Source organism: Ambystoma mexicanum, chromosome 2q, assembly GCF_040938575.1.
Source record: "Ambystoma mexicanum isolate Mex_15411 chromosome 2q, UKY_AmexF1_1, whole genome shotgun sequence".
NCBI classification, from domain to species: domain Eukaryota; kingdom Metazoa; phylum Chordata; class Amphibia; order Caudata; family Ambystomatidae; genus Ambystoma; species Ambystoma mexicanum.
Window position 1 is genome coordinate 127078871 of NC_090924.1, and position 27037 is coordinate 127105907.

The window sequence follows — 27037 nt, forward strand, 5'->3', positions numbered from 1 at the left end:
ACAGTGATTCCCTGGCTTTCTCTGGCCCGAGAAAGCTTTTCCTCTGAAGTGGGAACAGAAGTTGGACTGCTTCTGCTGAACTTCCTGAAAGCAGAGCTGGCGGGAGGAGGGACTTTTTGAGTGCTGGGAAAATTTGAGCTGGAAATTTGCATCGGCTGGACAGAGATTGCTTGGAGCAGCCAAAATATAATAACGGCCATGGCGCTCAAGTAAAGCAGAAAGCTTTTAGTATACACCTTTTGCACTCTTGTCAACGAAGCTGGGCTCTGTGAATGCTCACCCTACGCAAGAAAAGAGAACAGACTTTGCTGGTGACCTAAATATATCTCGCCTGATCGAGCACGATCGAGCTCTGAGTGAGCAGCTGTGCAATGGTCATCTTTACCAAAGGGGAGATGCTGCTTTTTCCAGTGTCACGCCCATGCTCTCAGGGCTGGAGGGAGGAGGGCTGCTTTTTGTTTTTACAGGCAAAAGGAAAGGCCCAGCCCTCAGAGCTTCTGCCAATGCAGATCCCAGCAGGTGCAAAATAAAGGCTCTCCCCCACCTTGCCAGCTGCAGATTGATCAGAAGACTGCTAGTCTAGTGTGTTGGGCCACTTTCTCTCTTCTGTGTATCGTCCCCTCTTATTACATAAACAGCATAAGAGGAATAAAGGAAGGAAGGAAGGAAGGAAGGAACAGTGTATCGCAAGCACCTTCCACCCTGATGTCAATGGGCCACCAACCTTCGGGATGAGGAGGAGACCTGTGAAGACAGTCAGAGCGTGCCGACTGGGGCATTCATTTGGCTCATACACCGACAAGGCTTTCAGCGGCAGGAACAAACTTCAGGAATAGGCATTCTTGGCCTCGAATCCTAAGGGGGGTGCAAACGCTGAGGACAATTCCGTCAAATGCTCAAAGGACCGTGGCTCGTTGGTCTAGGGGTATGATTCTCGCTTTGGGTGCGAGAGGTCCCGGGTTCAAATCCCGGACGAGCCCAATCAAGGTGGTTAACTTGAGCTCCTTTTTTTTGTTTTTTCAATGTTATTTTCATTGGACAGACTCTCTGGTTTTCTCGGTAAGCAGTAGTCGATGAACAATTCACTTCCTGAACCTCTTTGCGTGCCATGTCCTTGCGACAAGCACTTTGTGTTCTCTGTTAGCTCTCAGTAACATTCCTTGATTTGCTTGTGAGTTTTGGCCGTCCGATCTCAAAGTGGAAATATGTCCTTCCCTCTGTACGCTGCATAGGCCCTCAGCTGGCATACTTGTATATGTGCGCATGCTTGATAGGACGTATGTTTTAGGCTGGATTGTGTGAGCTTCAGGCGCAAGGCATTTGATTAGTCTTTAAGCAGGTCCACTTGCACTGCCCTTTGCACCTGTTCTCCCAGTCCCTACAAAGGTGAGCAAGCAGCTGTTTCTGTAGTGTAGTGGTTATCACGCACACGCGAAAGGTCCCCGGTTCGAGACCGGGCAGAAACACTCTCTGCTGGCATTTTACACAAAATAGTTTTTTTCCCCTTTTGTCACACACAAATGTAAAGTATGAACTTATTTGCGTTCCCATGGAAATAGCATATGCTCTCAAGAGCTTGAGAAATACACTGGGAAGGCAAGCATCCTCACATGTATTCTGTATATGGGGCCAATAAAAAAATGCACGCGCTTGCATTTTGTGTATGTAATGTTGCAGAGCACAGAGAGGATTTATTTTCCCTACTGCTGGGTATTTGGGTCTCTGGGATCACAGTTGGGTCCGCTCCGTCCTCTGAAATGGTCCATATTAGTTACATAGGTTAGTGTACCAAAGAAATAATACATTTTCATATACAGCTTCTTCATTTCTGTGTTCTGAGGGATTACCAGTTGTAAGAAATGCACTTGCCGGTACAGTGATTCCCTGGCTTTCTCTGGCCCGAGAAAGCTTTTCCTCTGAAGTGGGAACAGAAGTTGGACTGCTTCTGCTGAACTTCCTGAAAGCAGAGCTGGCGGGAGGAGGGACTTTTTGAGTGCTGGGAAAATTTGAGCTGGAAATTTGCATCGGCTGGACAGAGATTGCTTGGAGCAGCCAAAATATAATAACGGCCATGGCGCTCAAGTAAAGCAGAAAGCTTTTAGTATACACCTTTTGCACTCTTGTCAACGAAGCTGGGCTCTGTGAATGCTCACCCTACGCAAGAAAAGAGAACAGACTTTGCTGGTGACCTAAATATATCTCGCCTGATCGAGCCTGATCGAGCACGATCGAGCTCTGAGTGAGCAGCTGTGCAATGGTCATCTTTACCAAAGGGGAGATGCTGCTTTTTCCAGTGTCACGCCCATGCTCTCAGGGCTGGAGGGAGGAGGGCTGCTTTTTGTTTTTACAGGCAAAAGGAAAGGCCCAGCCCTCAGAGCTTCTGCCAATGCAGATCCCAGCAGGTGCAAAATAAAGGCTCTCCCCCACCTTGCCAGCTGCAGATTGATCAGAAGACTGCTAGTCTAGTGTGTTGGGCCACTTTCTCTCTTCTGTGTATCGTCCCCTCTTATTACATAAACAGCATAAGAGGAATAAAGGAAGGAAGGAAGGAAGGAAGGAACAGTGTATCGCAAGCACCTTCCACCCTGATGTCAATGGGCCACCAACCTTCGGGATGAGGAGGAGACCTGTGAAGACAGTCAGAGCGTGCCGACTGGGGCATTCATTTGGCTCATACACCGACAAGGCTTTCAGCGGCAGGAACAAACTTCAGGAAAAGGCATTCTTGGCCTCGAATCCTAAGGGGGGTGCAAACGCTGAGGACAATTCCGTCAAATGCTCAAAGGACCGTGGCTCGTTGGTCTAGGGGTATGATTCTCGCTTTGGGTGCGAGAGGTCCCGGGTTCAAATCCCGGACGAGCCCAATCAAGGTGGTTAACTTGAGCTCCTTTTTTTTGTTTTTTCAATGTTATTTTCATTGGACAGACTCTCTGGTTTTCTCGGTAAGCAGTAGTCGATGAACAATTCACTTCCTGAACCTCTTTGCGTGCCATGTCCTTGCGACAAGCACTTTGTGTTCTCTGTTAGCTCTCAGTAACATTCCTTGATTTGCTTGTGAGTTTTGGCCGTCCGATCTCAAAGTGGAAATATGTCCTTCCCTCTGTACGCTGCATAGGCCCTCAGCTGGCATACTTGTATATGTGCGCATGCTTGATAGGACGTATGTTTTAGGCTGGATTGTGTGAGCTTCAGGCGCAAGGCATTTGATTAGTCTTTAAGCAGGTCCACTTGCACTGCCCTTTGCACCTGTTCTCCCAGTCCCTACAAAGGTGAGCAAGCAGCTGTTTCTGTAGTGTAGTGGTTATCACGGTCGCCTCACACGCGAAAGGTCCCCGGTTCGAGACCGGGCAGAAACACTCTCTGCTGGCATTTTACACAAAATAGTTTTTTTCCCCTTTTGTCACACACAAATGTAAAGTATGAACTTATTTGCGTTCTCATGGAAATAGCATATGCTCTCAAGAGCTTGAGAAATACACTGGGAAGGCAAGCATCCTCACATGTATTCTGTATATGGGGCCAATAAAAAAATGCACGCGCTTGCATTTTGTGTATGTAATGTTGCAGAGCACAGAGAGGATTTATTTTCCCTACTGCTGGGTATTTGGGTCTCTGGGATCACAGTTGGGTCCGCTCCGTCCTCTGAAATGGTCCATATTAGTTACATAGGTTAGTGTACCAAAGAAATAATACATTTTCATATACAGCTTCTTCATTTCTGTGTTCTGAGGGATTACCAGTTGTAAGAAATGCACTTGCCGGTACAGTGATTCCCTGGCTTTCTCTGGCCCGAGAAAGCTTTTCCTCTGAAGTGGGAACAGAAGTTGGACTGCTTCTGCTGAACTTCCTGAAAGCAGAGCTGGAGGGAGGAGGGACTTTTTGAGTGCTGGGAAAATTTGAGCTGGAAATTTGCATCGGCTGGACAGAGATTGCTTGGAGCAGCCAAAATATAATAACGGCCATGGCGCTCAAGTAAAGCAGAAAGCTTTTAGTATACACCTTTTGCACTCTTGTCAACGAAGCTGGGCTCTGTGAATGCTCACCCTACGCAAGAAAAGAGAACAGACTTTGCTGGTGACCTAAATATATCTCGCCTGATCGAGCACGATCGAGCTCTGAGTGAGCAGCTGTGCAATGGTCATCTTTACCAAAGGGGAGATGCTGCTTTTTCCAGTGTCACGCCCATGCTCTCAGGGCTGGAGGGAGGAGGGCTGCTTTTTGTTTTTACAGGCAAAAGGAAAGGCCCAGCCCTCAGAGCTTCTGCCAATGCAGATCCCAGCAGGTGCAAAATAAAGGCTCTCCCCCACCTTGCCAGCTGCAGATTGATCAGAAGACTGCTAGTCTAGTGTGTTGGGCCACTTTCTCTCTTCTGTGTATCGTCCCCTCTTATTACATAAACAGCATAAGAGGAATAAAGGAAGGAAGGAAGGAAGGAAGGAACAGTGTATCGCAAGCACCTTCCACCCTGATGTCAATGGGCCACCAACCTTCGGGATGAGGAGGAGACCTGTGAAGACAGTCAGAGCGTGCCGACTGGGGCATTCATTTGGCTCATACACCGACAAGGCTTTCAGCGGCAGGAACAAACTTCAGGAATAGGCATTCTTGGCCTCGAATCCTAAGGGGGGTGCAAACGCTGAGGACAATTCCGTCAAATGCTCAAAGGACCGTGGCTCGTTGGTCTAGGGGTATGATTCTCGCTTTGGGTGCGAGAGGTCCCGGGTTCAAATCCCGGACGAGCCCAATCAAGGTGGTTAACTTGAGCTCCTTTTTTTTGTTTTTTCAATGTTATTTTCATTGGACAGACTCTCTGGTTTTCTCGGTAAGCAGTAGTCGATGAACAATTCACTTCCTGAACCTCTTTGCGTGCCATGTCCTTGCGACAAGCACTTTGTGTTCTCTGTTAGCTCTCAGTAACATTCCTTGATTTGCTTGTGAGTTTTGGCCGTCCGATCTCAAAGTGGAAATATGTCCTTCCCTCTGTACGCTGCATAGGCCCTCAGCTGGCATACTTGTATATGTGCGCATGCTTGATAGGACGTATGTTTTAGGCTGGATTGTGTGAGCTTCAGGCGCAAGGCATTTGATTAGTCTTTAAGCAGGTCCACTTGCACTGCCCTTTGCACCTGTTCTCCCAGTCCCTACAAAGGTGAGCAAGCAGCTGTTTCTGTAGTGTAGTGGTTATCACGCACACGCGAAAGGTCCCCGGTTCGAGACCGGGCAGAAACACTCTCTGCTGGCATTTTACACAAAATAGTTTTTTTCCCCTTTTGTCACACACAAATGTAAAGTATGAACTTATTTGCGTTCCCATGGAAATAGCATATGCTCTCAAGAGCTTGAGAAATACACTGGGAAGGCAAGCATCCTCACATGTATTCTGTATATGGGGCCAATAAAAAAATGCACGCGCTTGCATTTTGTGTATGTAATGTTGCAGAGCACAGAGAGGATTTATTTTCCCTACTGCTGGGTATTTGGGTCTCTGGGATCACAGTTGGGTCCGCTCCGTCCTCTGAAATGGTCCATATTAGTTACATAGGTTAGTGTACCAAAGAAATAATACATTTTCATATACAGCTTCTTCATTTCTGTGTTCTGAGGGATTACCAGTTGTAAGAAATGCACTTGCCGGTACAGTGATTCCCTGGCTTTCTCTGGCCCGAGAAAGCTTTTCCTCTGAAGTGGGAACAGAAGTTGGACTGCTTCTGCTGAACTTCCTGAAAGCAGAGCTGGCGGGAGGAGGGACTTTTTGAGTGCTGGGAAAATTTGAGCTGGAAATTTGCATCGGCTGGACAGAGATTGCTTGGAGCAGCCAAAATATAATAACGGCCATGGCGCTCAAGTAAAGCAGAAAGCTTTTAGTATACACCTTTTGCACTCTTGTCAACGAAGCTGGGCTCTGTGAATGCTCACCCTACGCAAGAAAAGAGAACAGACTTTGCTGGTGACCTAAATATATCTCGCCTGATCGAGCCTGATCGAGCACGATCGAGCTCTGAGTGAGCAGCTGTGCAATGGTCATCTTTACCAAAGGGGAGATGCTGCTTTTTCCAGTGTCACGCCCATGCTCTCAGGGCTGGAGGGAGGAGGGCTGCTTTTTGTTTTTACAGGCAAAAGGAAAGGCCCAGCCCTCAGAGCTTCTGCCAATGCAGATCCCAGCAGGTGCAAAATAAAGGCTCTCCCCCACCTTGCCAGCTGCAGATTGATCAGAAGACTGCTAGTCTAGTGTGTTGGGCCACTTTCTCTCTTCTGTGTATCGTCCCCTCTTATTACATAAACAGCATAAGAGGAATAAAGGAAGGAAGGAAGGAAGGAAGGAACAGTGTATCGCAAGCACCTTCCACCCTGATGTCAATGGGCCACCAACCTTCGGGATGAGGAGGAGACCTGTGAAGACAGTCAGAGCGTGCCGACTGGGGCATTCATTTGGCTCATACACCGACAAGGCTTTCAGCGGCAGGAACAAACTTCAGGAAAAGGCATTCTTGGCCTCGAATCCTAAGGGGGGTGCAAACGCTGAGGACAATTCCGTCAAATGCTCAAAGGACCGTGGCTCGTTGGTCTAGGGGTATGATTCTCGCTTTGGGTGCGAGAGGTCCCGGGTTCAAATCCCGGACGAGCCCAATCAAGGTGGTTAACTTGAGCTCCTTTTTTTTGTTTTTTCAATGTTATTTTCATTGGACAGACTCTCTGGTTTTCTCGGTAAGCAGTAGTCGATGAACAATTCACTTCCTGAACCTCTTTGCGTGCCATGTCCTTGCGACAAGCACTTTGTGTTCTCTGTTAGCTCTCAGTAACATTCCTTGATTTGCTTGTGAGTTTTGGCCGTCCGATCTCAAAGTGGAAATATGTCCTTCCCTCTGTACGCTGCATAGGCCCTCAGCTGGCATACTTGTATATGTGCGCATGCTTGATAGGACGTATGTTTTAGGCTGGATTGTGTGAGCTTCAGGCGCAAGGCATTTGATTAGTCTTTAAGCAGGTCCACTTGCACTGCCCTTTGCACCTGTTCTCCCAGTCCCTACAAAGGTGAGCAAGCAGCTGTTTCTGTAGTGTAGTGGTTATCACGGTCGCCTCACACGCGAAAGGTCCCCGGTTCGAGACCGGGCAGAAACACTCTCTGCTGGCATTTTACACAAAATAGTTTTTTTCCCCTTTTGTCACACACAAATGTAAAGTATGAACTTATTTGCGTTCTCATGGAAATAGCATATGCTCTCAAGAGCTTGAGAAATACACTGGGAAGGCAAGCATCCTCACATGTATTCTGTATATGGGGCCAATAAAAAAATGCACGCGCTTGCATTTTGTGTATGTAATGTTGCAGAGCACAGAGAGGATTTATTTTCCCTACTGCTGGGTATTTGGGTCTCTGGGATCACAGTTGGGTCCGCTCCGTCCTCTGAAATGGTCCATATTAGTTACATAGGTTAGTGTACCAAAGAAATAATACATTTTCATATACAGCTTCTTCATTTCTGTGTTCTGAGGGATTACCAGTTGTAAGAAATGCACTTGCCGGTACAGTGATTCCCTGGCTTTCTCTGGCCCGAGAAAGCTTTTCCTCTGAAGTGGGAACAGAAGTTGGACTGCTTCTGCTGAACTTCCTGAAAGCAGAGCTGGAGGGAGGAGGGACTTTTTGAGTGCTGGGAAAATTTGAGCTGGAAATTTGCATCGGCTGGACAGAGATTGCTTGGAGCAGCCAAAATATAATAACGGCCATGGCGCTCAAGTAAAGCAGAAAGCTTTTAGTATACACCTTTTGCACTCTTGTCAACGAAGCTGGGCTCTGTGAATGCTCACCCTACGCAAGAAAAGAGAACAGACTTTGCTGGTGACCTAAATATATCTCGCCTGATCGAGCACGATCGAGCTCTGAGTGAGCAGCTGTGCAATGGTCATCTTTACCAAAGGGGAGATGCTGCTTTTTCCAGTGTCACGCCCATGCTCTCAGGGCTGGAGGGAGGAGGGCTGCTTTTTGTTTTTACAGGCAAAAGGAAAGGCCCAGCCCTCAGAGCTTCTGCCAATGCAGATCCCAGCAGGTGCAAAATAAAGGCTCTCCCCCACCTTGCCAGCTGCAGATTGATCAGAAGACTGCTAGTCTAGTGTGTTGGGCCACTTTCTCTCTTCTGTGTATCGTCCCCTCTTATTACATAAACAGCATAAGAGGAATAAAGGAAGGAAGGAAGGAAGGAAGGAACAGTGTATCGCAAGCACCTTCCACCCTGATGTCAATGGGCCACCAACCTTCGGGATGAGGAGGAGACCTGTGAAGACAGTCAGAGCGTGCCGACTGGGGCATTCATTTGGCTCATACACCGACAAGGCTTTCAGCGGCAGGAACAAACTTCAGGAATAGGCATTCTTGGCCTCGAATCCTAAGGGGGGTGCAAACGCTGAGGACAATTCCGTCAAATGCTCAAAGGACCGTGGCTCGTTGGTCTAGGGGTATGATTCTCGCTTTGGGTGCGAGAGGTCCCGGGTTCAAATCCCAGACGAGCCCAATCAAGGTGGTTAACTTGAGCTCCTTTTTTTTGTTTTTTCAATGTTATTTTCATTGGACAGACTCTCTGGTTTTCTCGGTAAGCAGTAGTCGATGAACAATTCACTTCCTGAACCTCTTTGCGTGCCATGTCCTTGCGACAAGCACTTTGTGTTCTCTGTTAGCTCTCAGTAACATTCCTTGATTTGCTTGTGAGTTTTGGCCGTCCGATCTCAAAGTGGAAATATGTCCTTCCCTCTGTACGCTGCATAGGCCCTCAGCTGGCATACTTGTATATGTGCGCATGCTTGATAGGACGTATGTTTTAGGCTGGATTGTGTGAGCTTCAGGCGCAAGGCATTTGATTAGTCTTTAAGCAGGTCCACTTGCACTGCCCTTTGCACCTGTTCTCCCAGTCCCTACAAAGGTGAGCAAGCAGCTGTTTCTGTAGTGTAGTGGTTATCACGTTCGCCTCACACGCGAAAGGTCCCCGGTTCGAGACCGGGCAGAAACACTCTCTGCTGGCATTTTACACAAAATAGTTTTTTTCCCCTTTTGTCACACACAAATGTAAAGTATGAACTTATTTGCGTTCCCATGGAAATAGCATATGCTCTCAAGAGCTTGAGAAATACACTGGGAAGGCAAGCATCCTCACATGTATTCTGTATATGGGGCCAATAAAAAAATGCACGCGCTTGCATTTTGTGTATGTAATGTTGCAGAGCACAGAGAGGATTTATTTTCCCTACTGCTGGGTATTTGGGTCTCTGGGATCACAGTTGGGTCCGCTCCGTCCTCTGAAATGGTCCATATTAGTTACATAGGTTAGTGTACCAAAGAAATAATACATTTTCATATACAGCTTCTTCATTTCTGTGTTCTGAGGGATTACCAGTTGTAAGAAATGCACTTGCCGGTACAGTGATTCCCTGGCTTTCTCTGGCCCGAGAAAGCTTTTCCTCTGAAGTGGGAACAGAAGTTGGACTGCTTCTGCTGAACTTCCTGAAAGCAGAGCTGGCGGGAGGAGGGACTTTTTGAGTGCTGGGAAAATTTGAGCTGGAAATTTGCATCGGCTGGACAGAGATTGCTTGGAGCAGCCAAAATATAATAACGGCCATGGCGCTCAAGTAAAGCAGAAAGCTTTTAGTATACACCTTTTGCACTCTTGTCAACGAAGCTGGGCTCTGTGAATGCTCACCCTACGCAAGAAAAGAGAACAGACTTTGCTGGTGACCTAAATATATCTCGCCTGATCGAGCACGATCGAGCTCTGAGTGAGCAGCTGTGCAATGGTCATCTTTACCAAAGGGGAGATGCTGCTTTTTCCAGTGTCACGCCCATGCTCTCAGGGCTGGAGGGAGGAGGGCTGCTTTTTGTTTTTACAGGCAAAAGGAAAGGCCCAGCCCTCAGAGCTTCTGCCAATGCAGATCCCAGCAGGTGCAAAATAAAGGCTCTCCCCCACCTTGCCAGCTGCAGATTGATCAGAAGACTGCTAGTCTAGTGTGTTGGGCCACTTTCTCTCTTCTGTGTATCGTCCCCTCTTATTACATAAACAGCATAAGAGGAATAAAGGAAGGAAGGAAGGAAGGAAGGAACAGTGTATCGCAAGCACCTTCCACCCTGATGTCAATGGGCCACCAACCTTCGGGATGAGGAGGAGACCTGTGAAGACAGTCAGAGCGTGCCGACTGGGGCATTCATTTGGCTCATACACCGACAAGGCTTTCAGCGGCAGGAACAAACTTCAGGAATAGGCATTCTTGGCCTCGAATCCTAAGGGGGGTGCAAACGCTGAGGACAATTCCGTCAAATGCTCAAAGGACCGTGGCTCGTTGGTCTAGGGGTATGATTCTCGCTTTGGGTGCGAGAGGTCCCGGGTTCAAATCCCGGACGAGCCCAATCAAGGTGGTTAACTTGAGCTCCTTTTTTTTGTTTTTTCAATGTTATTTTCATTGGACAGACTCTCTGGTTTTCTCGGTAAGCAGTAGTCGATGAACAATTCACTTCCTGAACCTCTTTGCGTGCCATGTCCTTGCGACAAGCACTTTGTGTTCTCTGTTAGCTCTCAGTAACATTCCTTGATTTGCTTGTGAGTTTTGGCCGTCCGATCTCAAAGTGGAAATATGTCCTTCCCTCTGTACGCTGCATAGGCCCTCAGCTGGCATACTTGTATATGTGCGCATGCTTGATAGGACGTATGTTTTAGGCTGGATTGTGTGAGCTTCAGGCGCAAGGCATTTGATTAGTCTTTAAGCAGGTCCACTTGCACTGCCCTTTGCACCTGTTCTCCCAGTCCCTACAAAGGTGAGCAAGCAGCTGTTTCTGTAGTGTAGTGGTTATCACGCACACGCGAAAGGTCCCCGGTTCGAGACCGGGCAGAAACACTCTCTGCTGGCATTTTACACAAAATAGTTTTTTTCCCCTTTTGTCACACACAAATGTAAAGTATGAACTTATTTGCGTTCCCATGGAAATAGCATATGCTCTCAAGAGCTTGAGAAATACACTGGGAAGGCAAGCATCCTCACATGTATTCTGTATATGGGGCCAATAAAAAAATGCACGCGCTTGCATTTTGTGTATGTAATGTTGCAGAGCACAGAGAGGATTTATTTTCCCTACTGCTGGGTATTTGGGTCTCTGGGATCACAGTTGGGTCCGCTCCGTCCTCTGAAATGGTCCATATTAGTTACATAGGTTAGTGTACCAAAGAAATAATACATTTTCATATACAGCTTCTTCATTTCTGTGTTCTGAGGGATTACCAGTTGTAAGAAATGCACTTGCCGGTACAGTGATTCCCTGGCTTTCTCTGGCCCGAGAAAGCTTTTCCTCTGAAGTGGGAACAGAAGTTGGACTGCTTCTGCTGAACTTCCTGAAAGCAGAGCTGGCGGGAGGAGGGACTTTTTGAGTGCTGGGAAAATTTGAGCTGGAAATTTGCATCGGCTGGACAGAGATTGCTTGGAGCAGCCAAAATATAATAACGGCCATGGCGCTCAAGTAAAGCAGAAAGCTTTTAGTATACACCTTTTGCACTCTTGTCAACGAAGCTGGGCTCTGTGAATGCTCACCCTACGCAAGAAAAGAGAACAGACTTTGCTGGTGACCTAAATATATCTCGCCTGATCGAGCACGATCGAGCTCTGAGTGAGCAGCTGTGCAATGGTCATCTTTACCAAAGGGGAGATGCTGCTTTTTCCAGTGTCACGCCCATGCTCTCAGGGCTGGAGGGAGGAGGGCTGCTTTATGTTTTTACAGGCAAAAGGAAAGGCCCAGCCCTCAGAGCTTCTGCCAATGCAGATCCCAGCAGGTGCAAAATAAAGGCTCTCCCCCACCTTGCCAGCTGCAGATTGATCAGAAGACTGCTAGTCTAGTGTGTTGGGCCACTTTCTCTCTTCTGTGTATCGTCCCCTCTTATTACATAAACAGCATAAGAGGAATAAAGGAAGGAAGGAAGGAAGGAAGGAACAGTGTATCGCAAGCACCTTCCACCCTGATGTCAATGGGCCACCAACCTTCGGGATGAGGAGGAGACCTGTGAAGACAGTCAGAGCGTGCCGACTGGGGCATTCATTTGGCTCATACACCGACAAGGCTTTCAGCGGCAGGAACAAACTTCAGGAAAAGGCATTCTTGGCCTCGAATCCTAAGGGGGGTGCAAACGCTGAGGACAATTCCGTCAAATGCTCAAAGGACCGTGGCTCGTTGGTCTAGGGGTATGATTCTCGCTTTGGGTGCGAGAGGTCCCGGGTTCAAATCCCGGACGAGCCCAATCAAGGTGGTTAACTTGAGCTCCTTTTTTTTGTTTTTTCAATGTTATTTTCATTGGACAGACTCTCTGGTTTTCTCGGTAAGCAGTAGTCGATGAACAATTCACTTCCTGAACCTCTTTGCGTGCCATGTCCTTGCGACAAGCACTTTGTGTTCTCTGTTAGCTCTCAGTAACATTCCTTGATTTGCTTGTGAGTTTTGGCCGTCCGATCTCAAAGTGGAAATATGTCCTTCCCTCTGTACGCTGCATAGGCCCTCAGCTGGCATACTTGTATATGTGCGCATGCTTGATAGGACGTATGTTTTAGGCTGGATTGTGTGAGCTTCAGGCGCAAGGCATTTGATTAGTCTTTAAGCAGGTCCACTTGCACTGCCCTTTGCACCTGTTCTCCCAGTCCCTACAAAGGTGAGCAAGCAGCTGTTTCTGTAGTGTAGTGGTTATCACGGTCGCCTCACACGCGAAAGGTCCCCGGTTCGAGACCGGGCAGAAACACTCTCTGCTGGCATTTTACACAAAATAGTTTTTTTCCCCTTTTGTCACACACAAATGTAAAGTATGAACTTATTTGCGTTCTCATGGAAATAGCATATGCTCTCAAGAGCTTGAGAAATACACTGGGAAGGCAAGCATCCTCACATGTATTCTGTATATGGGGCCAATAAAAAAATGCACGCGCTTGCATTTTGTGTATGTAATGTTGCAGAGCACAGAGAGGATTTATTTTCCCTACTGCTGGGTATTTGGGTCTCTGGGATCACAGTTGGGTCCGCTCCGTCCTCTGAAATGGTCCATATTAGTTACATAGGTTAGTGTACCAAAGAAATAATACATTTTCATATACAGCTTCTTCATTTCTGTGTTCTGAGGGATTACCAGTTGTAAGAAATGCACTTGCCGGTACAGTGATTCCCTGGCTTTCTCTGGCCCGAGAAAGCTTTTCCTCTGAAGTGGGAACAGAAGTTGGACTGCTTCTGCTGAACTTCCTGAAAGCAGAGCTGGAGGGAGGAGGGACTTTTTGAGTGCTGGGAAAATTTGAGCTGGAAATTTGCATCGGCTGGACAGAGATTGCTTGGAGCAGCCAAAATATAATAACGGCCATGGCGCTCAAGTAAAGCAGAAAGCTTTTAGTATACACCTTTTGCACTCTTGTCAACGAAGCTGGGCTCTGTGAATGCTCACCCTACGCAAGAAAAGAGAACAGACTTTGCTGGTGACCTAAATATATCTCGCCTGATCGAGCACGATCGAGCTCTGAGTGAGCAGCTGTGCAATGGTCATCTTTACCAAAGGGGAGATGCTGCTTTTTCCAGTGTCACGCCCATGCTCTCAGGGCTGGAGGGAGGAGGGCTGCTTTTTGTTTTTACAGGCAAAAGGAAAGGCCCAGCCCTCAGAGCTTCTGCCAATGCAGATCCCAGCAGGTGCAAAATAAAGGCTCTCCCCCACCTTGCCAGCTGCAGATTGATCAGAAGACTGCTAGTCTAGTGTGTTGGGCCACTTTCTCTCTTCTGTGTATCGTCCCCTCTTATTACATAAACAGCATAAGAGGAATAAAGGAAGGAAGGAAGGAAGGAAGGAACAGTGTATCGCAAGCACCTTCCACCCTGATGTCAATGGGCCACCAACCTTCGGGATGAGGAGGAGACCTGTGAAGACAGTCAGAGCGTGCCGACTGGGGCATTCATTTGGCTCATACACCGACAAGGCTTTCAGCGGCAGGAACAAACTTCAGGAATAGGCATTCTTGGCCTCGAATCCTAAGGGGGGTGCAAACGCTGAGGACAATTCCGTCAAATGCTCAAAGGACCGTGGCTCGTTGGTCTAGGGGTATGATTCTCGCTTTGGGTGCGAGAAGTCCCGGGTTCAAATCCCGGACGAGCCCAATCAAGGTGGTTAACTTGAGCTCCTTTTTTTTGTTTTTTCAATGTTATTTTCATTGGACAGACTCTCTGGTTTTCTCGGTAAGCAGTAGTCGATGAACAATTCACTTCCTGAACCTCTTTGCGTGCCATGTCCTTGCGACAAGCACTTTGTGTTCTCTGTTAGCTCTCAGTAACATTCCTTGATTTGCTTGTGAGTTTTGGCCGTCCGATCTCAAAGTGGAAATATGTCCTTCCCTCTGTACGCTGCATAGGCCCTCAGCTGGCATACTTGTATATGTGCGCATGCTTGATAGGACGTATGTTTTAGGCTGGATTGTGTGAGCTTCAGGCGCAAGGCATTTGATTAGTCTTTAAGCAGGTCCACTTGCACTGCCCTTTGCACCTGTTCTCCCAGTCCCTACAAAGGTGAGCAAGCAGCTGTTTCTGTAGTGTAGTGGTTATCACGTTCGCCTCACACGCGAAAGGTCCCCGGTTCGAGACCGGGCAGAAACACTCTCTGCTGGCATTTTACACAAAATAGTTTTTTTCCCCTTTTGTCACACACAAATGTAAAGTATGAACTTATTTGCGTTCCCATGGAAATAGCATATGCTCTCAAGAGCTTGAGAAATACACTGGGAAGGCAAGCATCCTCACATGTATTCTGTATATGGGGCCAATAAAAAAATGCACGCGCTTGCATTTTGTGTATGTAATGTTGCAGAGCACAGAGAGGATTTATTTTCCCTACTGCTGGGTATTTGGGTCTCTGGGATCACAGTTGGGTCCGCTCCGTCCTCTGAAATGGTCCATATTAGTTACATAGGTTAGTGTACCAAAGAAATAATACATTTTCATATACAGCTTCTTCATTTCTGTGTTCTGAGGGATTACCAGTTGTAAGAAATGCACTTGCCGGTACAGTGATTCCCTGGCTTTCTCTGGCCCGAGAAAGCTTTTCCTCTGAAGTGGGAACAGAAGTTGGACTGCTTCTGCTGAACTTCCTGAAAGCAGAGCTGGCGGGAGGAGGGACTTTTTGAGTGCTGGGAAAATTTGAGCTGGAAATTTGCATCGGCTGGACAGAGATTGCTTGGAGCAGCCAAAATATAATAACGGCCATGGCGCTCAAGTAAAGCAGAAAGCTTTTAGTATACACCTTTTGCACTCTTGTCAACGAAGCTGGGCTCTGTGAATGCTCACCCTACGCAAGAAAAGAGAACAGACTTTGCTGGTGACCTAAATATATCTCGCCTGATCGAGCACGATCGAGCTCTGAGTGAGCAGCTGTGCAATGGTCATCTTTACCAAAGGGGAGATGCTGCTTTTTCCAGTGTCACGCCCATGCTCTCAGGGCTGGAGGGAGGAGGGCTGCTTTTTGTTTTTACAGGCAAAAGGAAAGGCCCAGCCCTCAGAGCTTCTGCCAATGCAGATCCCAGCAGGTGCAAAATAAAGGCTCTCCCCCACCTTGCCAGCTGCAGATTGATCAGAAGACTGCTAGTCTAGTGTGTTGGGCCACTTTCTCTCTTCTGTGTATCGTCCCCTCTTATTACATAAACAGCATAAGAGGAATAAAGGAAGGAAGGAAGGAAGGAAGGAACAGTGTATCGCAAGCACCTTCCACCCTGATGTCAATGGGCCACCAACCTTCGGGATGAGGAGGAGACCTGTGAAGACAGTCAGAGCGTGCCGACTGGGGCATTCATTTGGCTCATACACCGACAAGGCTTTCAGCGGCAGGAACAAACTTCAGGAATAGGCATTCTTGGCCTCGAATCCTAAGGGGGGTGCAAACGCTGAGGACAATTCCGTCAAATGCTCAAAGGACCGTGGCTCGTTGGTCTAGGGGTATGATTCTCGCTTTGGGTGCGAGAGGTCCCGGGTTCAAATCCCGGACGAGCCCAATCAAGGTGGTTAACTTGAGCTCCTTTTTTTTGTTTTTTCAATGTTATTTTCATTGGACAGACTCTCTGGTTTTCTCGGTAAGCAGTAGTCGATGAACAATTCACTTCCTGAACCTCTTTGCGTGCCATGTCCTTGCGACAAGCACTTTGTGTTCTCTGTTAGCTCTCAGTAACATTCCTTGATTTGCTTGTGAGTTTTGGCCGTCCGATCTCAAAGTGGAAATATGTCCTTCCCTCTGTACGCTGCATAGGCCCTCAGCTGGCATACTTGTATATGTGCGCATGCTTGATAGGACGTATGTTTTAGGCTGGATTGTGTGAGCTTCAGGCGCAAGGCATTTGATTAGTCTTTAAGCAGGTCCACTTGCACTGCCCTTTGCACCTGTTCTCCCAGTCCCTACAAAGGTGAGCAAGCAGCTGTTTCTGTAGTGTAGTGGTTATCACGCACACGCGAAAGGTCCCCGGTTCGAGACCGGGCAGAAACACTCTCTGCTGGCATTTTACACAAAATAGTTTTTTTCCCCTTTTGTCACACACAAATGTAAAGTATGAACTTATTTGCGTTCCCATGGAAATAGCATATGCTCTCAAGAGCTTGAGAAATACACTGGGAAGGCAAGCATCCTCACATGTATTCTGTATATGGGGCCAATAAAAAAATGCACGCGCTTGCATTTTGTGTATGTAATGTTGCAGAGCACAGAGAGGATTTATTTTCCCTACTGCTGGGTATTTGGGTCTCTGGGATCACAGTTGGGTCCGCTCCGTCCTCTGAAATGGTCCATATTAGTTACATAGGTTAGTGTACCAAAGAAATAATACATTTTCATATACAGCTTCTTCATTTCTGTGTTCTGAGGGATTACCAGTTGTAAGAAATGCACTTGCCGGTACAGTGATTCCCTGGCTTTCTCTGGCCCGAGAAAGCTTTTCCTCTGAAGTGGGAACAGAAGTTGGACTGCTTCTGCTGAACTTCCTGAAAGCAGAGCTGGCGGGAGGAGGGACTTTTTGAGTGCTGGGAAAATTTGAGCTGGAAATTTGCATCGGCTGGACAGAGATTGCTTGGAGCAGCCAAAATATAATAACGGCCATGGCGCTCAAGTAAAGCAGAAAGCTTTTAGTATACACCTTTTGCACTCTTGTCAACGAAGCTGGGCTCTGTGAATGCTCACCCTACGCAAGAAAAGAGAACAGACTTTGCTGGTGACCTAAATATATCTCGCCTGATCGAGCACGATCGAGCTCTGAGTGAGCAGCTGTGCAATGGTCATCTTTACCAAAGGGGAGATGCTGCTTTTTCCAGTGTCACGCCCATGCTCTCAGGGCTGGAGGGAGGAGGGCTGCTTTTTGTTTTTACAGGCAAAAGGAAAGGCCCAGCCCTCAGAGCTTCTGCCAATGCAGATCCCAGCAGGTGCAAAATAAAGGCTCTCCCCCACCTTGCCAGCTGCAGATTGATCAGAAGACTGCTAGTCTAGTGTGTTGGGCCACTTTCTCTCTTCTGTGTATCGTCCCCTCTTATTACATAAACAGCATAAGAGGAATAAAGGAAGGAAGGAAGGAAGGAAGGAACAGTGTATCGCAAGCACCTTCCACCCTGATGTCAATGGGCCACCAACCTTCGGGATGAGGAGGAGACCTGTGAAGACAGTCAGAGCGTGCCGACTGGGGCATTCATTTGGCTCATACACCGACAAGGCTTTCAGCGGCAGGAACAAACTTCAGGAATAGGCATTCTTGGCCTCGAATCCTAAGGGGGGTGCAAACGCTGAGGACAATTCCGTCAAATGCTCAAAGGACCGTGGCTCGTTGGTCTAGGGGTATGATTCTCGCTTTGGGTGCGAGAGGTCCCGGGTTCAAATCCCGGACGAGCCCAATCAAGGTGGTTAACTTGAGCTCCTTTTTTTTGTTTTTTCAATGTTATTTTCATTGGACAGACTCTCTGGTTTTCTCGGTAAGCAGTAGTCGATGAACAATTCACTTCCTGAACCTCTTTGCGTGCCATGTCCTTGCGACAAGCACTTTGTGTTCTCTGTTAGCTCTCAGTAACATTCCTTGATTTGCTTGTGAGTTTTGGCCGTCCGATCTCAAAGTGGAAATATGTCCTTCCCTCTGTACGCTGCATAGGCCCTCAGCTGGCATACTTGTATATGTGCGCATGCTTGATAGGACGTATGTTTTAGGCTGGATTGTGTGAGCTTCAGGCGCAAGGCATTTGATTAGTCTTTAAGCAGGTCCACTTGCACTGCCCTTTGCACCTGTTCTCCCAGTCCCTACAAAGGTGAGCAAGCAGCTGTTTCTGTAGTGTAGTGGTTATCACGCACACGCGAAAGGTCCCCGGTTCGAGACCGGGCAGAAACACTCTCTGCTGGCATTTTACACAAAATAGTTTTTTTCCCCTTTTGTCACACACAAATGTAAAGTATGAACTTATTTGCGTTCCCATGGAAATAGCATATGCTCTCAAGAGCTTGAGAAATACACTGGGAAGGCAAGCATCCTCACATGTATTCTGTATATGGGGCCAATAAAAAAATGCACGCGCTTGCATTTTGTGTATGTAATGTTGCAGAGCACAGAGAGGATTTATTTTCCCTACTGCTGGGTATTTGGGTCTCTGGGATCACAGTTGGGTCCGCTCCGTCCTCTGAAATGGTCCATATTAGTTACATAGGTTAGTGTACCAAAGAAATAATACATTTTCATATACAGCTTCTTCATTTCTGTGTTCTGAGGGATTACCAGTTGTAAGAAATGCACTTGCCGGTACAGTGATTCCCTGGCTTTCTCTGGCCCGAGAAAGCTTTTCCTCTGAAGTGGGAACAGAAGTTGGACTGCTTCTGCTGAACTTCCTGAAAGCAGAGCTGGCGGGAGGAGGGACTTTTTGAGTGCTGGGAAAATTTGAGCTGGAAATTTGCATCGGCTGGACAGAGATTGCTTGGAGCAGCCAAAATATAATAACGGCCATGGCGCTCAAGTAAAGCAGAAAGCTTTTATTATACACCTTTTGCACTCTTGTCAACGAAGCTGGGCTCTGTGAATGCTCACCCTACGCAAGAAAAGAGAACAGACTTTGCTGGTGACCTAAATATATCTCGCCTGATCGAGCACGATCGAGCTCTGAGTGAGCAGCTGTGCAATGGTCATCTTTACCAAAGGGGAGATGCTGCTTTTTCCAGTGTCACGCCCATGCTCTCAGGGCTGGAGGGAGGAGGGCTGCTTTTTGTTTTTACAGGCAAAAGGAAAGGCCCAGCCCTCAGAGCTTCTGCCAATGCAGATCCCAGCAGGTGCAAAATAAAGGCTCTCCCCCACCTTGCCAGCTGCAGATTGATCAGAAGACTGCTAGTCTAGTGTGTTGGGCCACTTTCTCTCTTCTGTGTATCGTCCCCTCTTATTACATAAACAGCATAAGAGGAATAAAGGAAGGAAGGAAGGAAGGAAGGAACAGTGTATCGCAAGCACCTTCCACCCTGATGTCAATGGGCCACCAACCTTCGGGATGAGGAGGAGACCTGTGAAGACAGTCAGAGCGTGCCGACTGGGGCATTCATTTGGCTCATACACCGACAAGGCTTTCAGCGGCAGGAACAAACTTCAGGAATAGGCATTCTTGGCCTCGAATCCTAAGGGGGGTGCAAACGCTGAGGACAATTCCGTCAAATGCTCAAAGGACCGTGGCTCGTTGGTCTAGGGGTATGATTCTCGCTTTGGGTGCGAGAGGTCCCGGGTTCAAATCCCGGACGAGCCCAATCAAGGTGGTTAACTTGAGCTCCTTTTTTTTGTTTTTTCAATGTTATTTTCATTGGACAGACTCTCTGGTTTTCTCGGTAAGCAGTAGTCGATGAACAATTCACTTCCTGAACCTCTTTGCGTGCCATGTCCTTGCGACAAGCACTTTGTGTTCTCTGTTAGCTCTCAGTAACATTCCTTGATTTGCTTGTGAGTTTTGGCCGTCCGATCTCAAAGTGGAAATATGTCCTTCCCTCTGTACGCTGCATAGGCCCTCAGCTGGCATACTTGTATATGTGCGCATGCTTGATAGGACGTATGTTTTAGGCTGGATTGTGTGAGCTTCAGGCGCAAGGCATTTGATTAGTCTTTAAGCAGGTCCACTTGCACTGCCCTTTGCACCTGTTCTCCCAGTCCCTACAAAGGTGAGCAAGCAGCTGTTTCTGTAGTGTAGTGGTTATCACGTTCGCCTCACACGCGAAAGGTCCCCGGTTCGAGACCGGGCAGAAACACTCTCTGCTGGCATTTTACACAAAATAGTTTTTTTCCCCTTTTGTCACACACAAATGTAAAGTATGAACTTATTTGCGTTCCCATGGAAATAGCATATGCTCTCAAGAGCTTGAGAAATACACTGGGAAGGCAAGCATCCTCACATGTATTCTGTATATGGGGCCAATAAAAAAATGCACGCGCTTGCATTTTGTGTATGTAATGTTGCAGAGCACAGAGAGGATTTATTTTCCCTACTGCTGGGTATTTGGGTCTCTGGGATCACAGTTGGGTCCGCTCCGTCCTCTGAAATGGTCCATATTAGTTACATAGGTTAGTGTACCAAAGAAATAATACATTTTCATATACAGCTTCTTCATTTCTGTGTTCTGAGGGATTACCAGTTGTAAGAAATGCACTTGCCGGTACAGTGATTCCCTGGCTTTCTCTGGCCCGAGAAAGCTTTTCCTCTGAAGTGGGAACAGAAGTTGGACTGCTTCTGCTGAACTTCCTGAAAGCAGAGCTGGCGGGAGGAGGGACTTTTTGAGTGCTGGGAAAATTTGAGCTGGAAATTTGCATCGGCTGGACAGAGATTGCTTGGAGCAGCCAAAATATAATAACGGCCATGGCGCTCAAGTAAAGCAGAAAGCTTTTAGTATACACCTTTTGCACTCTTGTCAACGAAGCTGGGCTCTGTGAATGCTCACCCTACGCAAGAAAAGAGAACAGACTTTGCTGGTGACCTAAATATATCTCGCCTGATCGAGCACGATCGAGCTCTGAGTGAGCAGCTGTGCAATGGTCATCTTTACCAAAGGGGAGATGCTGCTTTTTCCAGTGTCACGCCCATGCTCTCAGGGCTGGAGGGAGGAGGGCTGCTTTTTGTTTTTACAGGCAAAAGGAAAGGCCCAGCCCTCAGAGCTTCTGCCAATGCAGATCCCAGCAGGTGCAAAATAAAGGCTCTCCCCCACCTTGCCAGCTGCAGATTGATCAGAAGACTGCTAGTCTAGTGTGTTGGGCCACTTTCTCTCTTCTGTGTATCGTCCCCTCTTATTACATAAACAGCATAAGAGGAATAAAGGAAGGAAGGAAGGAAGGAAGGAACAGTGTATCGCAAGCACCTTCCACCCTGATGTCAATGGGCCACCAACCTTCGGGATGAGGAGGAGACCTGTGAAGACAGTCAGAGCGTGCCGACTGGGGCATTCATTTGGCTCATACACCGACAAGGCTTTCAGCGGCAGGAACAAACTTCAGGAATAGGCATTCTTGGCCTCGAATCCTAAGGGGGGTGCAAACGCTGAGGACAATTCCGTCAAATGCTCAAAGGACCGTGGCTCGTTGGTCTAGGGGTATGATTCTCGCTTTGGGTGCGAGAGGTCCCGGGTTCAAATCCCGGACGAGCCCAATCAAGGTGGTTAACTTGAGCTCCTTTTTTTTGTTTTTTCAATGTTATTTTCATTGGACAGACTCTCTGGTTTTCTCGGTAAGCAGTAGTCGATGAACAATTCACTTCCTGAACCTCTTTGCGTGCCATGTCCTTGCGACAAGCACTTTGTGTTCTCTGTTAGCTCTCAGTAACATTCCTTGATTTGCTTGTGAGTTTTGGCCGTCCGATCTCAAAGTGGAAATATGTCCTTCCCTCTGTACGCTGCATAGGCCCTCAGCTGGCATACTTGTATATGTGCGCATGCTTGATAGGACGTATGTTTTAGGCTGGATTGTGTGAGCTTCAGGCGCAAGGCATTTGATTAGTCTTTAAGCAGGTCCACTTGCACTGCCCTTTGCACCTGTTCTCCCAGTCCCTACAAAGGTGAGCAAGCAGCTGTTTCTGTAGTGTAGTGGTTATAAAGGTCCCCGGTTCGAGACCGGGCAGAAACACTCTCTGCTGGCATTTTACACAAAATAGTTTTTTTCCCCTTTTGTCACACACAAATGTAAAGTATGAACTTATTTGCGTTCCCATGGAAATAGCATATGCTCTCAAGAGCTTGAGAAATACACTGGGAAGGCAAGCATCCTCACATGTATTCTGTATATGGGGCCAATAAAAAAATGCACGCGCTTGCATTTTGTGTATGTAATGTTGCAGAGCACAGAGAGGATTTATTTTCCCTACTGCTGGGTATTTGGGTCTCTGGGATCACAGTTGGGTCCGCTCCGTCCTCTGAAATGGTCCATATTAGTTACATAGGTTAGTGTACCAAAGAAATAATACATTTTCATATACAGCTTCTTCATTTCTGTGTTCTGAGGGATTACCAGTTGTAAGAAATGCACTTGCCGGTACAGTGATTCCCTGGCTTTCTCTGGCCCGAGAAAGCTTTTCCTCTGAAGTGGGAACAGAAGTTGGACTGCTTCTGCTGAACTTCCTGAAAGCAGAGCTGGCGGGAGGAGGGACTTTTTGAGTGCTGGGAAAATTTGAGCTGGAAATTTGCATCGGCTGGACAGAGATTGCTTGGAGCAGCCAAAATATAATAACGGCCATGGCGCTCAAGTAAAGCAGAAAGCTTTTAGTATACACCTTTTGCACTCTTGTCAACGAAGCTGGGCTCTGTGAATGCTCACCCTACGCAAGAAAAGAGAACAGACTTTGCTGGTGACCTAAATATATCTCGCCTGATCGAGCACGATCGAGCTCTGAGTGAGCAGCTGTGCAATGGTCATCTTTACCAAAGGGGAGATGCTGCTTTTTCCAGTGTCACGCCCATGCTCTCAGGGCTGGAGGGAGGAGGGCTGCTTTTTGTTTTTACAGGCAAAAGGAAAGGCCCAGCCCTCAGAGCTTCTGCCAATGCAGATCCCAGCAGGTGCAAAATAAAGGCTCTCCCCCACCTTGCCAGCTGCAGATTGATCAGAAGACTGCTAGTCTAGTGTGTTGGGCCACTTTCTCTCTTCTGTGTATCGTCCCCTCTTATTACATAAACAGCATAAGAGGAATAAAGGAAGGAAGGAAGGAAGGAAGGAACAGTGTATCGCAAGCACCTTCCACCCTGATGTCAATGGGCCACCAACCTTCGGGATGAGGAGGAGACCTGTGAAGACAGTCAGAGCGTGCCGACTGGGGCATTCATTTGGCTCATACACCGACAAGGCTTTCAGCGGCAGGAACAAACTTCAGGAATAGGCATTCTTGGCCTCGAATCCTAAGGGGGGTGCAAACGCTGAGGACAATTCCGTCAAATGCTCAAAGGACCGTGGCTCGTTGGTCTAGGGGTATGATTCTCGCTTTGGGTGCGAGAGGTCCCGGGCTCAAATCCCGGACGAGCCCAATCAAGGTGGTTAACTTGAGCTCCTTTTTTTTGTTTTTTCAATGTTATTTTCATTGGACAGACTCTCTGGTTTTCTCGGTAAGCAGTAGTCGATGAACAATTCACTTCCTGAACCTCTTTGCGTGCCATGTCCTTGCGACAAGCACTTTGTGTTCTCTGTTAGCTCTCAGTAACATTCCTTGATTTGCTTGTGAGTTTTGGCCGTCCGATCTCAAAGTGGAAATATGTCCTTCCCTCTGTACGCTGCATAGGCCCTCAGCTGGCATACTTGTATATGTGCGCATGCTTGATAGGACGTATGTTTTAGGCTGGATTGTGTGAGCTTCAGGCGCAAGGCATTTGATTAGTCTTTAAGCAGGTCCACTTGCACTGCCCTTTGCACCTGTTCTCCCAGTCCCTACAAAGGTGAGCAAGCAGCTGTTTCTGTAGTGTAGTGGTTATCACGCACACGCGAAAGGTCCCCGGTTCGAGACCGGGCAGAAACACTCTCTGCTGGCATTTTACACAAAATAGTTTTTTTCCCCTTTTGTCACACACAAATGTAAAGTATGAACTTATTTGCGTTCCCATGGAAATAGCATATGCTCTCAAGAGCTTGAGAAATACACTGGGAAGGCAAGCATCCTCACATGTATTCTGTATATGGGGCCAATAAAAAAATGCACGCGCTTGCATTTTGTGTATGTAATGTTGCAGAGCACAGAGAGGATTTATTTTCCCTACTGCTGGGTATTTGGGTCTCTGGGATCACAGTTGGGTCCGCTCCGTCCTCTGAAATGGTCCATATTAGTTACATAGGTTAGTGTACCAAAGAAATAATACATTTTCATATACAGCTTCTTCATTTCTGTGTTCTGAGGGATTACCAGTTGTAAGAAATGCACTTGCCGGTACAGTGATTCCCTGGCTTTCTCTGGCCCGAGAAAGCTTTTCCTCTGAAGTGGGAACAGAAGTTGGACTGCTTCTGCTGAACTTCCTGAAAGCAGAGCTGGCGGGAGGAGGGACTTTTTGAGTGCTGGGAAAATTTGAGCTGGAAATTTGCATCGGCTGGACAGAGATTGCTTGGAGCAGCCAAAATATAATAACGGCCATGGCGCTCAAGTAAAGCAGAAAGCTTTTAGTATACACCTTTTGCACTCTTGTCAACGAAGCTGGGCTCTGTGAATGCTCACCCTACGCAAGAAAAGAGAACAGACTTTGCTGGTGACCTAAATATATCTCGCCTGATCGAGCACGATCGAGCTCTGAGTGAGCAGCTGTGCAATGGTCATCTTTACCAAAGGGGAGATGCTGCTTTTTCCAGTGTCACGCCCATGCTCTCAGGGCTGGAGGGAGGAGGGCTGCTTTTTGTTTTTACAGGCAAAAGGAAAGGCCCAGCCCTCAGAGCTTCTGCCAATGCAGATCCCAGCAGGTGCAAAATAAAGGCTCTCCCCCACCTTGCCAGCTGCAGATTGATCAGAAGACTGCTAGTCTAGTGTGTTGGGCCACTTTCTCTCTTCTGTGTATCGTCCCCTCTTATTACATAAACAGCATAAGAGGAATAAAGGAAGGAAGGAAGGAAGGAAGGAAGGAACAGTGTATCGCAAGCACCTTCCACCCTGATGTCAATGGGCCACCAACCTTCGGGATGAGGAGGAGACCTGTGAAGACAGTCAGAGCGTGCCGACTGGGGCATTCATTTGGCTCATACACCGACAAGGCTTTCAGCGGCAGGAACAAACTTCAGGAATAGGCATTCTTGGCCTCGAATCCTAAGGGGGGTGCAAACGCTGAGGACAATTCCGTCAAATGCTCAAAGGACCGTGGCTCGTTGGTCTAGGGGTATGATTCTCGCTTTGGGTGCGAGAGGTCCCGGGTTCAAATCCCGGACGAGCCCAATCAAGGTGGTTAACTTGAGCTCCTTTTTTTTGTTTTTTCAATGTTATTTTCATTGGACAGACTCTCTGGTTTTCTCGGTAAGCAGTAGTCGATGAACAATTCACTTCCTGAACCTCTTTGCGTGCCATGTCCTTGCGACAAGCACTTTGTGTTCTCTGTTAGCTCTCAGTAACATTCCTTGATTTGCTTGTGAGTTTTGGCCGTCCGATCTCAAAGTGGAAATATGTCCTTCCCTCTGTACGCTGCATAGGCCCTCAGCTGGCATACTTGTATATGTGCGCATGCTTGATAGGACGTATGTTTTAGGCTGGATTGTGTGAGCTTCAGGCGCAAGGCATTTGATTAGTCTTTAAGCAGGTCCACTTGCACTGCCCTTTGCACCTGTTCTCCCAGTCCCTACAAAGGTGAGCAAGCAGCTGTTTCTGTAGTGTAGTGGTTATCACGTTCGCCTCACACGCGAAAGGTCCCCGGTTCGAGACCGGGCAGAAACACTCTCTGCTGGCATTTTACACAAAATAGTTTTTTTCCCCTTTTGTCACACACAAATGTAAAGTATGAACTTATTTGCGTTCCCATGGAAATAGCATATGCTCTCAAGAGCTTGAGAAATACACTGGGAAGGCAAGCATCCTCACATGTATTCTGTATATGGGGCCAATAAAAAAATGCACGCGCTTGCATTTTGTGTATGTAATGTTGCAGAGCACAGAGAGGATTTATTTTCCCTACTGCTGGGTATTTGGGTCTCTGGGATCACAGTTGGGTCCGCTCCGTCCTCTGAAATGGTCCATATTAGTTACATAGGTTAGTGTACCAAAGAAATAATACATTTTCATATACAGCTTCTTCATTTCTGTGTTCTGAGGGATTACCAGTTGTAAGAAATGCACTTGCCGGTACAGTGATTCCCTGGCTTTCTCTGGCCCGAGAAAGCTTTTCCTCTGAAGTGGGAACAGAAGTTGGACTGCTTCTGCTGAACTTCCTGAAAGCAGAGCTGGCGGGAGGAGGGACTTTTTGAGTGCTGGGAAAATTTGAGCTGGAAATTTGCATCGGCTGGACAGAGATTGCTTGGAGCAGCCAAAATATAATAACGGCCATGGCGCTCAAGTAAAGCAGAAAGCTTTTAGTATACACCTTTTGCACTCTTGTCAACGAAGCTGGGCTCTGTGAATGCTCACCCTACGCAAGAAAAGAGAACAGACTTTGCTGGTGACCTAAATATATCTCGCCTGATCGAGCACGATCGAGCTCTGAGTGAGCAGCTGTGCAATGGTCATCTTTACCAAAGGGGAGATGCTGCTTTTTCCAGTGTCACGCCCATGCTCTCAGGGCTGGAGGGAGGAGGGCTGCTTTTTGTTTTTACAGGCAAAAGGAAAGGCCCAGCCCTCAGAGCTTCTGCCAATGCAGATCCCAGCAGGTGCAAAATAAAGGCTCTCCCCCACCTTGCCAGCTGCAGATTGATCAGAAGACTGCTAGTCTAGTGTGTTGGGCCACTTTCTCTCTTCTGTGTATCGTCCCCTCTTATTACATAAACAGCATAAGAGGAATAAAGGAAGGAAGGAAGGAAGGAAGGAACAGTGTATCGCAAGCACCTTCCACCCTGATGTCAATGGGCCACCAACCTTCGGGATGAGGAGGAGACCTGTGAAGAC

General features: G+C 47.5%; 17 non-coding genes across 17 annotated transcripts; all 17 read left to right on the forward strand.

Annotated features, from left to right (window-relative positions):
* The first annotated feature begins 908 nt into the window (after nucleotides 1–908).
* Nucleotides 909–980, forward strand: TRNAP-UGG (transfer RNA proline (anticodon UGG)). Its single transcript has one exon. It is a non-coding gene; the product is annotated as a tRNA-Pro (tRNA).
* Nucleotides 981–2791: 1811 nt separating this feature from the next.
* Nucleotides 2792–2863, forward strand: TRNAP-UGG (transfer RNA proline (anticodon UGG)). The gene has a single exon. It is a non-coding gene; the product is annotated as a tRNA-Pro (tRNA).
* A 1808-nt stretch (nucleotides 2864–4671) lies between these two features.
* Nucleotides 4672–4743, forward strand: TRNAP-UGG (transfer RNA proline (anticodon UGG)). The gene has a single exon. It is a non-coding gene; the product is annotated as a tRNA-Pro (tRNA).
* A 1811-nt stretch (nucleotides 4744–6554) lies between these two features.
* Nucleotides 6555–6626, forward strand: TRNAP-UGG (transfer RNA proline (anticodon UGG)). Its single transcript has one exon. It is a non-coding gene; the product is annotated as a tRNA-Pro (tRNA).
* Nucleotides 6627–8434: 1808 nt separating this feature from the next.
* Nucleotides 8435–8506, forward strand: TRNAP-UGG (transfer RNA proline (anticodon UGG)). Its single transcript has one exon. It is a non-coding gene; the product is annotated as a tRNA-Pro (tRNA).
* A 420-nt stretch (nucleotides 8507–8926) lies between these two features.
* Nucleotides 8927–8999, forward strand: TRNAV-CAC (transfer RNA valine (anticodon CAC)). Its single transcript has one exon. It is a non-coding gene; the product is annotated as a tRNA-Val (tRNA).
* A 1315-nt stretch (nucleotides 9000–10314) lies between these two features.
* Nucleotides 10315–10386, forward strand: TRNAP-UGG (transfer RNA proline (anticodon UGG)). The gene has a single exon. It is a non-coding gene; the product is annotated as a tRNA-Pro (tRNA).
* A 1801-nt stretch (nucleotides 10387–12187) lies between these two features.
* On the forward strand, nucleotides 12188–12259 carry TRNAP-UGG (transfer RNA proline (anticodon UGG)). The gene has a single exon. It is a non-coding gene; the product is annotated as a tRNA-Pro (tRNA).
* A 1808-nt stretch (nucleotides 12260–14067) lies between these two features.
* TRNAP-UGG (transfer RNA proline (anticodon UGG)) lies at nucleotides 14068–14139 on the forward strand. Its single transcript has one exon. It is a non-coding gene; the product is annotated as a tRNA-Pro (tRNA).
* A 420-nt stretch (nucleotides 14140–14559) lies between these two features.
* TRNAV-CAC (transfer RNA valine (anticodon CAC)) lies at nucleotides 14560–14632 on the forward strand. Its single transcript has one exon. It is a non-coding gene; the product is annotated as a tRNA-Val (tRNA).
* Nucleotides 14633–15947: 1315 nt separating this feature from the next.
* On the forward strand, nucleotides 15948–16019 carry TRNAP-UGG (transfer RNA proline (anticodon UGG)). Its single transcript has one exon. It is a non-coding gene; the product is annotated as a tRNA-Pro (tRNA).
* A 1801-nt stretch (nucleotides 16020–17820) lies between these two features.
* On the forward strand, nucleotides 17821–17892 carry TRNAP-UGG (transfer RNA proline (anticodon UGG)). The gene has a single exon. It is a non-coding gene; the product is annotated as a tRNA-Pro (tRNA).
* Nucleotides 17893–19693: 1801 nt separating this feature from the next.
* Nucleotides 19694–19765, forward strand: TRNAP-UGG (transfer RNA proline (anticodon UGG)). Its single transcript has one exon. It is a non-coding gene; the product is annotated as a tRNA-Pro (tRNA).
* Nucleotides 19766–20185: 420 nt separating this feature from the next.
* Nucleotides 20186–20258, forward strand: TRNAV-CAC (transfer RNA valine (anticodon CAC)). The gene has a single exon. It is a non-coding gene; the product is annotated as a tRNA-Val (tRNA).
* A 1315-nt stretch (nucleotides 20259–21573) lies between these two features.
* Nucleotides 21574–21645, forward strand: TRNAP-UGG (transfer RNA proline (anticodon UGG)). The gene has a single exon. It is a non-coding gene; the product is annotated as a tRNA-Pro (tRNA).
* A 3666-nt stretch (nucleotides 21646–25311) lies between these two features.
* Nucleotides 25312–25383, forward strand: TRNAP-UGG (transfer RNA proline (anticodon UGG)). Its single transcript has one exon. It is a non-coding gene; the product is annotated as a tRNA-Pro (tRNA).
* A 420-nt stretch (nucleotides 25384–25803) lies between these two features.
* TRNAV-CAC (transfer RNA valine (anticodon CAC)) lies at nucleotides 25804–25876 on the forward strand. The gene has a single exon. It is a non-coding gene; the product is annotated as a tRNA-Val (tRNA).
* Nucleotides 25877–27037: the final 1161 nt, after the last annotated feature.